The sequence below is a fragment of the Tachypleus tridentatus genome, chromosome 11, assembly GCF_004210375.1.
Source record: "Tachypleus tridentatus isolate NWPU-2018 chromosome 11, ASM421037v1, whole genome shotgun sequence".
In the NCBI taxonomy this organism is placed as follows: domain Eukaryota; kingdom Metazoa; phylum Arthropoda; class Merostomata; order Xiphosura; family Limulidae; genus Tachypleus; species Tachypleus tridentatus.
Window position 1 is genome coordinate 76,918,950 of NC_134835.1, and position 12,003 is coordinate 76,930,952.

At 32.5% G+C, this 12,003-nt stretch overlaps 1 long non-coding RNA gene across 1 annotated transcript in view; it reads left to right on the forward strand.

The window, feature by feature from the left end:
* Positions 1-6,553, forward strand: part of LOC143232517 (uncharacterized) — a 73,973-nt gene extending 67,420 nt beyond the window's left edge. Inside the window, exon 3 of the long non-coding RNA XR_013017566.1 lies at positions 6,259-6,553. This is a non-coding gene — a long non-coding RNA (uncharacterized LOC143232517). The remainder of the gene's footprint in view (positions 1-6,258) is intronic.
* The last annotated feature ends 5,450 nt before the right edge of the window (positions 6,554-12,003 follow it).

A 12,003-nucleotide genomic window follows, 5' to 3' on the forward strand; every position in this document is an offset into this window, starting at 1 on the left:
CAATTCGAATCTTGTCACCAGGTATAACCATTTCAGTAGTAAGAGCGTTATTATGTGACAATGAGTTGGCTGCAAGTGTCTATCATTTCTGCATTAAGGACAGTTAAGGCAAGTACCCCTAGAATAGTTTTGTGCAAATTTGAACAAACGATCAATAAATACTGTGATCATATGAACATTTACAGGGTGAAAGATTGGTAGTATATCCATCTGTTTTTTTTTATCTGTTTCTTCACTAGTGCCATTCATAGAAATAAAAATAAAACATTCAAGACATTTGACCAAATAGCTGAGTTTTTATATTACACACTGCTACCTCACGTGTCCTTGTGAAGGTGAATGTTTTAGTTAAGGTTACTGTCACTTTCAGCGTAGGGCTAAATGTAGAAGATGCACTAGGCTGGAAAGACATGTTTGACCATCCTTAGTTTATTGAAGCTACTAATTAAAGTTTGGAACTAAGCAGTAAGAATCTACAAGTAATGAAACCACTCTTACACAATTCAACAGTCATTTATCACAATTTTCAGGGGACAATTTAATTCATTAATGTGTAATTGTAACAAAAACTGACAACAACATGTTGGCTTGTGTTCTGTTAAAATATACAGACTCTTTTCTTGGAGATTATCAGAAGGTCCAAACAACAAGCAACTGGATTGCTTAGATCTCAAAGACAAGTTTCACCATTTGTGATCACTGAACACAATATTCAATCATTAGCAAAAACAAAACATAGGTGACAGATTTCCTCAATAAAATCATTGAGACATTCAGTGTGTGTGTGTGTGTGTTTTTTCTTATGGCAGAGCCACATTTAGTTATCTTCTGTGTACATGGAGAAGAATCGAACCTCTGATTTTAGCGTTGTAAATCAATAGACTTACCGCTCTCCCAGCCAGATAGTAGACACTTAGTAATTTAACAATAATAATTTAATAATTTAACAATAATAATTCCTTTGGAGACCGCAGAAGGACGTATAAATCATTGTCACATTCGTGGTGGATATAAACATTTAAACAGAATAAATAGAGATAGAAATAAATAATGTACCATCGAAATATTTAATAGAATAAACAAAGACACTTAGAAGAAGAAGAAGCATCTTGAGGATTACATATACTTATATTAAATAAATTGTCATAATAAAAAATATTAAAGTAATTAATAGAAAAAAAATTGAGGAAAAAGTACCAAAATATCGGAATGTTCAATACAAGCAACAGTAGGGTTTTAAAAAAATGTCTGGATATCAAACTGTTTTACAGAAGAAACCGTAACATTTTAAAGATGAAATAACAGAACAGCAAACAATTTAATACAGAAAAGTGGTGTTCAAAAAATAAGAAATACTGAGCATTTTTTAGCTTAATAATTGAAAACAGTGACTTTGTAATCATGAATCACAATAACATAATAACTCTAATATAACATTTGGGTAAAATCACCTTAAATAGTAGATTTATTCTTGAAAGAAAACTCAAAACTTTCTTTTTCAATAGTTAAGATCACCCAAACATTACTAATAAACAAAATAAATTATTTCGCAATTGTTAGACAAAACTCGTAGTATGTTCATTTGTTTGTATTGTTATTAATGTCGTTTTGTTTGTATTGTTATTAATGTCGTTGTTTCACAAGACTACAGGAAAACGGGCTAAGTATGTTGGATCAAAACCTAAACAGATGTACTATATGAAACACTGCAAATGCCTGTAATGTATTTAAAAGTTGATTACTCTTCAATGAAAGTGGATGTACATGGTTATAAATACATAATAGATGCATGTTGTAATGAGCAGCTGTCTTTGTACTCGACGCGTGTTAAACACGTGTTCACAACACCTCAGACTAAAACCCTTCTGGCTCAGTAAGTAATTACATGAAAAGGCACGAAGCTGGTAAAATACTATTGGCGCTTAGCGTAGGTTGTGTCTTCCTTTAAGTATATGCTTGCCCGTTGCTGTGCGTTACCAAATCCAACAAACGAGGTAATTAAAAACTAAGAATTTGCAATCTAAAAATAGAGGTCGCATAAAAAGTAAACAAATAACGCTGGAGATATACTGCTAACAGTTTACTGACAAATCCCTGTTATGACTCCACTATAAAATTATTGGAAGTGATATCTACTGTTGTGTAGGATTGCACGGGAATTTTGCAATAATCTTGTTATGCCACGAAAACTTTAAGTATTTCAGTTTCTGTCACAAACAAAATCCAGTATTTTCCTACCATATGCATTAATTGAAAACTACAACTCATGCATTTTCTAATACATTAATAAGAAATCACCTAATAAAAGGTTCCCGTTTGTGCTATTGCATATCGTTACTTGAGTCGCATATTGTTCATCATTACATTTCAGATGACGACGGTAGTAGTGGTGATTCTATGTACCGTTTATTATACTTAGCTGAAATTGTGAGTGTGTATTCAATATTTATTGTCACTACATATGGCACTATTTAATATAGCTATTACTCTTTCTAACATGTTGATGTTATAGTAGAAGCTGCAAATGTCGATATTTAGCTAAGTGTGTCGCTGTTGTTTGTTTTGCATGGATTATTTGTGTCACCTTATTCCAGCAATCATCTGTATGCAGCAGGCTGTCGATAAACATGCATATGTCTCATGTAGACATAACAAGGTAAGTATGTTAGTTAGTCTATGCAGTATTATATTAAAAGAAACATTATTATATTCTGATGACATAACAAGGTAAGTATATTAGTCTATGCAGTATTATATTAAAAGAAACATTATTATATTCTGATGACATAACAAGGTAAGCATGTTAGTCTATGCAGTATTATATTAAAAGAAACATTATTATATTCTGATGACATTGTTTTGTTTCTGCTAGTCTTTTGTTGCATTACAATGTAACGTTGACAGAAACTGATAATTAAATCTGTGATGACACAATATTTGTCTTCGAGGGAATTCTTTCAGAACAACTTTAGATTTTGCTTATTTTAGTTACATAACAGTACATGTGCTTATTCTTTGTTGTAAATTTATTTATTTTGAATAAATTCATTGCGGTGGTTTGGTTCAGAAACGTCAGTACTAGTAATGAAAATGTGCAGTTTGTATATTGGAGGGAATGTTGGAGATTATTCTAGTTAAAATAGAGGCAATAGATAAAGAGAATGGTAAATTGTGGGAAATAGCAGCAGAATTTCAGGAGAAGCTTTAGCTTTTACATGCAAGAGGTTCATCACGAGTATTATTAGATTAAAAGGTAGTGAATTTAGTTACAATGAACCTATGCCGTTGGCTTGAGCAGACGAGGAACTATTGGAGAGAAAGAAAACGAAAGGATCATAGATGTATATGGATAATAAAGAGGTTATAGTTATAGGCGATTCCTTGATGAGGCATGTGGATAAAATAGTCTGTGGGGTAAACAGAAAAAAAACGAATCAAATTATACTGCCCTGGTGGAGGATATAACTGTTATAGCAAGAGATATAATAAAGGGGATTAGCAGAGATGCAATTTTTATGGAAATCTATGTCAGAGAAACTAATTAGTAAGTATAAGGGGTTGATAAAGGCATTTAAAGTGAAAGACTATAACTTAATTTTGCTCAGAATTAAATTGACTTGTATGACAGAAGATTTAAAAAATTATACAACTTTAAGAAAACTGGTCAACCAAGAGCTATGGACACCAAAAATTAAGATTAAGGTTCTCTTAAACTACTTTAAGGGTAAACATAATTTCAGGGTTAGTGTATTAGCAGTGAGAAATGATAAAGAAAGGCTTATATTGGATAATTATGAGATGGCTGGGTTATTAAATCCTGTTTTTTCTCCATGTTTTACTAATGAACATTTAAGCAGTATTTCTCATTTTCAGCAGCAGATAAATGGGGGCAAGCTTGAACAAAGTGATTGCATTAATTCTGATCTTGTTACGAAAAATTGGGAAATATAAAAAAAATGATAATGCTCTTAGGTCAAATAATACTTCTCCAAAGTTTTAAAGAAGATTAAAAAATGGATATGTGAGACACTTGCTACTACTGTTTTTGTTTTTTTTGTAAATTCGTGAATAGTGGGCAGGTGTCAAAGGATATAAATTTAACTAATGTCACTCCACCTTTAAAGGGAGGTAATAGCAGTTATCCCAGTAATTATAGTCTTACGTCAGCTGTGAGAAATATTTTAGAAAATCTGAAAAAGATGCTTTGAAAAGTAATTTACCAAAGTTTAGAATTTTAAGGGATAGTCAATGTTTTTACATGAAATGAAAACCTTGCTTTACAAATCTTTTGACATTTGAAAAAGGCTGCTCAGGTAGTTAAGTATAATGGTGTAGATTTGGTTATCTGGATTTTCAGAAAGTTGTTGACAAGGTGCCACATCAAACATCTCTTTAGGTGCGGGGATAAGACTGGATAGAAGAATAGCTAGATGGAAGAAAGCAAAGAGATATTGTAAATGGAGTTCAGTCACACTGGATTAATGTCACAAATAGGGTACTTTTGTCCTTTTGATTTAAATCAATAACATAGATGAAGGAATAGTTAATAAATTACTTAAATTTGCCGATGATTTTAAGATATTTGGTGTTACTAACTATGAATAGGATACTGCTGCTTTACAAAAGGATTTATACCATTCAACGAGTTGGGCAAATAAATGGAAAATAGGTTTTATTTATAATAAATGCAAGATCATTGTCGTCTTGGAAATATGGCTATCCCCATCAGGGTATACATAAAGTGTCACTTGATGCACTTCATAAAAATGATTCTGAGGTATTCTGTAGCATTAATTCTGCCTTCTGAGGATGATCAAGATACGTTAGCAAAACATGCTCCAAACACAACTTTGCCACCAGAGGGTTAAACAGGGGGAACCAAAAAAAGATAAATTGAGTAATTTTTCGCAAGGAAGGATGCTGAGGTAAATATCCTGTTTCAAACTGACCATCCTGTCTAACTGCTTATCTATTCTTTCTGTCACTAAATGTTTGTAGCCGCAATTTGGCCATCACAACAGACATTTTATTCACCTTTTGTCATTGCTGATAAACTCGAATTACCAATGTCTTTGATCAGCTATTAAAGAAACTGACTTATCCACTATGTGACCTGCTAGACGTGCATCCATTAGCATGGCTGTAGCTTCAGGAAACATCTGGCAAATCATATTGTCAACATAATTTGAATCTATGGATTAGATCAAGCCCAAGTCCGAGGGGGTACATAGTTCCTAACAAAAAGTTCAACGAATGTATATATTAATGCACAAAGAGCAATTTTTAAGCCAAAATTTGATATCATCTGACAAAATCAAACAATGGTATAAATAACTTTTATTGTAAGTTGTACGTCTATTAAATATGAACAAAGGTTCTATACTTCAAGTGTACTTACGATTTATTAATCACATGAAACAACATTGATGTTTCATGATCATTCAATATATTTAAATTAGTAGACAAACAAATAAAGTTTATTTACCTGATAGAGATATTTAGATTAATTAATTTAAAAGTTAAATAAAGTCCAACTTGTTCTCGTGCTTTAAAGTTCGATAAGTGTTTACATGCTCTGCTAATTTAAAAGCCAATTAACTGCTCTAAGAAACTTGCCTCAGTTATAGTCGTAAAGTTCCCTAAAGTTTGTTTTCAATTAAAAATCAAAATTTTTCTTACTCAAAAGCTGGATAAGTTAGGGGTTATCTTTGTTTATAGCTCAATTAAAACATTGCCTGATTTAAAACTTAGTTAACGTGCAAAAAATAAAGTTTAAAAAACAACTGCTGTGTTATATAATATTATTATTTAAAGTTCCGTTTGTAGACACTATATATAGAGAGAGATGCTAATAATCGAATGGTCTAAAATGTCTTCAGACTTAATGTTAGATAAATGTATGAAAAACTCTCTTAATTTAAATTGTAATTACTAAATATTTTGATACTGTAGTTGATTTATATGATCTAAATACTCAGTTAACTTAATTGTGTTAAACTTCTCTGCTGATTAGCAGAAGAAGAGTTTATTGCAACACTAAAGATCATACACTATATCTTAGATGAAGTTAATGATGTAGATGTTTCAATTTCCCTACTAGATTCTATTCAAATATATCAAGATATGGCTGCTCAACAAATTTATTTCACCTTGCTGCTCAGCTTTATTCATTATCAGCTATTCTAAATACATTGAAAATCTAAATTATTTATGTTTAGTGAATGTTGTTCAGCTTATCTGGTATATATATATTTATAGGTTTTGCTGCTTATCAATAAGGAACATTTAGAAGAATTAAAGCAGAAAAGAATCTGAGCTTTAGTTGCAGCTTGTGGATCGGAAAGACTTAAACCTCAATTTTCACTTCCCTACTCTTGTGAAGAAATACTGTATTTTGACTTCGAACGGCTACGTGGCAAGTTTATAAACATTTTGATGAAACTGTTAAAACAGCAAAGTATCATTTCCACGTCTATTCCTCATTAGGTGCTTCTGTTCCTGTATATATATATATAATTTAATGGTAATAAATATACCTCAATGCATTCGTAAAACAAAAGTAAAAGCATTTGTAATCCAAGTAAGTCCAAACAAAATCTACAAATGTATGATACATAGTGACAATCTTCCTTTAAATATCAAAGAAATACATGACTTGATGTTATTTGTTCTTTTGCTAATCTTTCCATTTCCCCAATAAATCTTGCATACTTTCCACAATGTATTAAATTTATCGAATCAAGTCCCTCTGAAATCATATGTAAGATTGTCAATTTCTGGTAATTAATATGATATATATGCGTGCGTATGTGTGTACGTGTATTAAAGGGGCGATATTCTTTTCAAAAGAATAATTTATTTCTTAGGAAACGATGACTTCGAATAAAATAATCCTTGATAAATAATTTCTCCTAAAAGGACCAGAGGCCACCTGGAGGGGTAATCTATTTTAACCTCTCGCACTGCTCGCAATATAGTAGCATTCTGTCTGTCAGTCAGTCAGTATACATTGAAGTGACGTCACATAAGGAACGCTTCACTTTGCACTTTGTATTGTTATGATGTCAGTAAAACGTGCGCATGCCATGAAGCACGAGAGTAATTATACACTTTGTAGGCTACAATACAACTTGACATACGAAATTCAAAAGCAAGAAATAAAGCTATTTGCTACTCTTAATAACGGCTGAAGAAAACGATAACGCAGGCGACGTTTCTTTAGAAATTATTGTGGTACAAAAATGATACAAATTATAATTATAGGCAATATTAAATAACACTACGTGTAACATAATTTATGTTTATATAATTCGTGCAAACAGAAAACAGAATGTCACGAAATATATATTGCTGATTATTTACAAATTTCCCTGTCTATGCGGATTTCAGGACGACGTTTCATAAAAAAAAATGTTTGGGCAGTTTGATATTAAGACTAAGAATACTGCAGTCCAGCAGTAAGACACGTATGTTTTGAAAAGTTACAACAATATTTTAAATACTTCATATACGGGCTCGGCATGGCCAGGTGAGTTAAGGCGTTCGACTCGTAATTTGAGGGTCGCGGGTTCGAACACCGGGCGCACCAGACATGCTCGCCCTTTCAGCCGTGGGGGCGTTATATAGTGAAAGTCAATCCCACTATTCGTTGGTAAAAGAGTAGCCCAAGAGTGGGCGGTGGGTGGTGATGACTAGCTGCCTTCCCTCACTGCTAAATTAGGGACGGCTGGCGCAGATAGCCCTCGAGCAGCTTTGCGCGAAATTAAAAAACAACAACAAATAAACTTCATATATTTCTCCCTTACTTTCTTTTTCAACCCTCACCACCTTTCTATTTGCTTAAGATACAAATATGTTCACTACAGAACACTAGGTTTCCTATCTGACAAATCATTTACATATATTTTAAACTGTGCAAGTAACAGGACTTTTTTGATACTAAAATTCAGCTTTCAATGTCAGTGTTTTCCTGATTAGCCAGAACAGGTTTATATCCTTACAACGCTAAAATCTGGGATACGAGTCCTCACGGTAGGCATTACACAAGTAGCTTGTTGCGTACCTTTACGCTAAAAAAGGGATATCAATTACCGTCATGGGCACTGAGTATATAGCCCATTGTCCTGCTTTATAATTAAAATAAAAGAAATAACAGTTTTATATTCTGAATGAAGTATAGAAATATAACACATCTCAACATCGGACCAGTTGAACGTTCGAAACAGGTTTATACTTACAGGACTACGACGAGCGTCATATTATTATGGAACTCTTGCCTATATTACACTGGAAAACTTTAATATTACGCAATGTGCAACCTCCAACTTCGCGACATTTTTGTCCTGCGTGCATGTAGATTTGCAATATGGGTAACGATTTTTCTGTTTCGCCTCTGTTCCCCGTCACCAAGAACTTTATCTTTCTCCATTCGAATGTACAGAAAAAAATTGGGCAGCTGAATTTCCTGCGAGTAGTGTAGTAAAACGAAAGTGAAGAGGTCAGACGTATATTTGTTTATCCGTCTCAGATTCGAACGCGAGTTGATTTATGAAGATTCAGATGGACTAAACATTTCGTTACGAAATCTGGTACTTAAAAATAGAGTGTTATGTTATTTATTATACAATGATAATTTGCAGTCTTCAAAATGGTTATATAGTAAATAGTTAACGAATCTACAACATCCTAGGCTTACTCTTTCAGTTTACATTCTTTATTTGAAAATATATCAATTCTTATACAATGGCAAAATAATTCTGTCAATTTACACACGTCACCATGAAAACGGATTTTAACTTTCTTTTCTTTTAGTCTTAACCGTTTTAGTTTAAATTCATATATGATCCAAACACTTGTTTCACATGTAGTGAAGCCGCTTAGATGATTTACAGTGACTTACTTCAACTTGGGATGTTTATTATCGGAGTGCTGGTTGTTGTCCTTCCACTAAGACTTAAATGTGGCTCTCACACAATTATATAGTTTGATGATGGATTAGTCGAGAAGAGCTTTGACATCCGGTAGCCGGAGCACATGGAGCTGTTTAACGTCTTATCTTAGTTGTCAACGGATTCGGAATGCAGTTATACTTTCTGGAGTGATTCTTAATAACAATAGTAATAATACGTGCTTCAAGTTAAACAATCGTTTGTGTTAAGAGTGAGTGTTACTGTGGAGATGTTCAGGTGGTAGCATGTCCGCTCAGATTTATTACATGTACCATCTTGAAAGTTGTGGTTAGATAACACAAACCAACTTATATAATGATTCAGGGTTTTATCTGTTGTTTTTTTTGTTTTTCTGAGCATAAAATGTATTTCCTGTGAACGAACCTTTATGTTCCTGTTACAAGAACGTGAACATTTTGCCTAGAATTGGAATGTGGATTGTTATCTCAAGGTAAGTAATGGCAATGCGAAGTCTTTATAACGTAATATTTCATACCATGTTATATAATAAAATTAATACTTTATAGGGCAAAAAATTACAAATCATAAGTGTAAAAGAAAGTCAACTACGTTATTACTTACAGACGTTTATATAAACTGTATTATATAAGAACGTTAGCATGTTAATGGTACTATATTATACAAGATGTTTTCATTTTCTGTCGAAATATTACCATGTAACATAGAAAAGATTACACAATAGAGTGTTAAAATAGTCATTTTATATAAAGACGTTATTAAAAGGCGGTTTAACTGCGTTACGTGTACACGTTTACTCAATACGAAGTTATATGTATGTATAGAAACGCAACCAAGGTGACGCCTTCAAGGAAAGTAAAGATTTTACCAAATTCCAAGGGAATGTTTTGTTTCCACACTATATACAGTCTTAAACATATTACATTAGAATGTCTCCACGTTATGGGTTCATTAACACAGTTTCATTAAAATGTTTCCACGTCACATAGAGTCCATTAACATAACACATTAAAATGTTTCCACGCTATTTAAGGGTCATTAACATGTCTCCACGTTAGGTAAGGTCCAATAACAGTTTGCATTAAATGTATTTACACGCTGTTAATTAACACATTACTCTAGAATGTATCCACATCAAGTCAGGACTTGAACGCATTACAGTAGAATAAGACGCAACATAACGTTCTGGAACAACATGGAACTTATTCATCCATCTTGACTAGTCCATCCTCTAGACTAAGTTGAAATAATTACAAAACTAAATAAAAAGTTAAAGTCAGACCTTATCATTCATATCCATATCAAACTTTGTCTTAAACTCACTTGAATTTACTGCTTCCACAATATCCGAAAGCAATCCATTCAAAATGATAACCACCCTCTTAGAAAAATGAAACTGTCTTAGCTAAAGATGACTCCTCTCCTACCAATATTTATATTTGTGTCCCTTAGGCCTACTATTCTCACTGTTCAATATGAAAAAGGATGATGCACAAACAATGTCAATTCCTTTTACAATCTTAAACACTTCAATCAGAAATCTCCTGACTCTTCTTTTTTTTTTCAAGAGAAAACAATTTGTGAGATTTTTAACCTCTCCTCATATGATAACCTTTCCATCCCAGGCGCTATTGTAGTGACTTTTCTCTAAACCTTTTCCAACAATTCAATATATTTTTTTAAGGTAAAGACCCCAGCATTGAACACAATACTCCAAATGTGGCCCAAGCAGCGATCTGAATATTTCTAGTATGAGACAGTTAAATGTTTTCCAAACCTCAGTTTAAAATGGATTTTAAGTGGGACTTATGTAATTATGTACGAAAAATAATAAACCTTCGACATTCACAAAAAGGGTAAAAATAAATTTCTAATACCGGAGAAGAAAGAAGTTTTCCATATCATCTGAAACGTTTAACATTTTAACATTGGAATATCTATACGTTATGTTAAGATCCTTAATACTTTACGCTTGGATGTCTTCAAATTATATAAGATCCTTAATACTTTACGCTTGGATGTCTTCAAATTATATAAGATCCTTAATACTTTAAGTGGAAATGTCTTCACATTATATAAAGTCCTTAAAACTTCACATGGAAGTGTTTTCATTTAATGTAAAGTCTTTAACACTTTGTATGGAAATGCATGTTCTACAGTATATATGATCCTTAAAAATACCACAAGAAAACGTCTCCCCGTTATATAAGATACTTAACATTTTCATTGAAATGCCTTCATCTTATTTAAAACCTTTAACAGTTTACACAGAATTATCTCTACCTTATCTATGGCTCATAACACTTTTATTGGAATGCCTTCATTTTATTTAAAACCTTTAACAGTTTACACAGGATTATCTCCACCTTATCTAGGGCTCATAACATTTTCATTGGAATGCCTTTATCTTATTTAAGGCCCTTAATAATTTTCACAGACATGTCTCCATCTTATACAATGTTATTAACACTTTACATAAAACTATGTCCATTTTATGTGGAACACTTAACATTTCTCCAACTTCTGTTGTTTGTACATTCTCCTGTTACAATTTCTTTCACCAGACATACATATCATTATGATCGTGGGTCACAGAATTCTCTTCTTGAAATGTAACAGTGCTGATACACAGGCACCAAATATTAATATTATTATTTTCATAAGTAAGTAACTTTTCACGTTTAAAAAAATAAAAATTTGAAAGTAAAAGGACTTTACAATTAACTCAGGACACCCTCTACTTGAGCATCGACTTGGAGAGCAAAGCGAAATATTTTCAAGGTTCTTAACAACAGGTGGAGTAGGAATAAAGCAGTGGGGTAACCAGGTTTTCTACTGGGGGGCCAGAAGATGTCAAGGGGAGCCAGTAAATCAAATAAACTAAACTGTATGTAAACATTCATAAAATGGTAAAAAAAAAACAAATAAAATGTAAGAGTATTTATAGAGGTTTAATTTACTTTTTATTAAATGATACAAAACAAGTTTATTGTTTATAAAAGCTAAAAAAATAATATGTGGTCAATACGCCTAAATTTGTTGTGGGTGCTGGGCTCCCTTGGCTACGTCTCTGGAA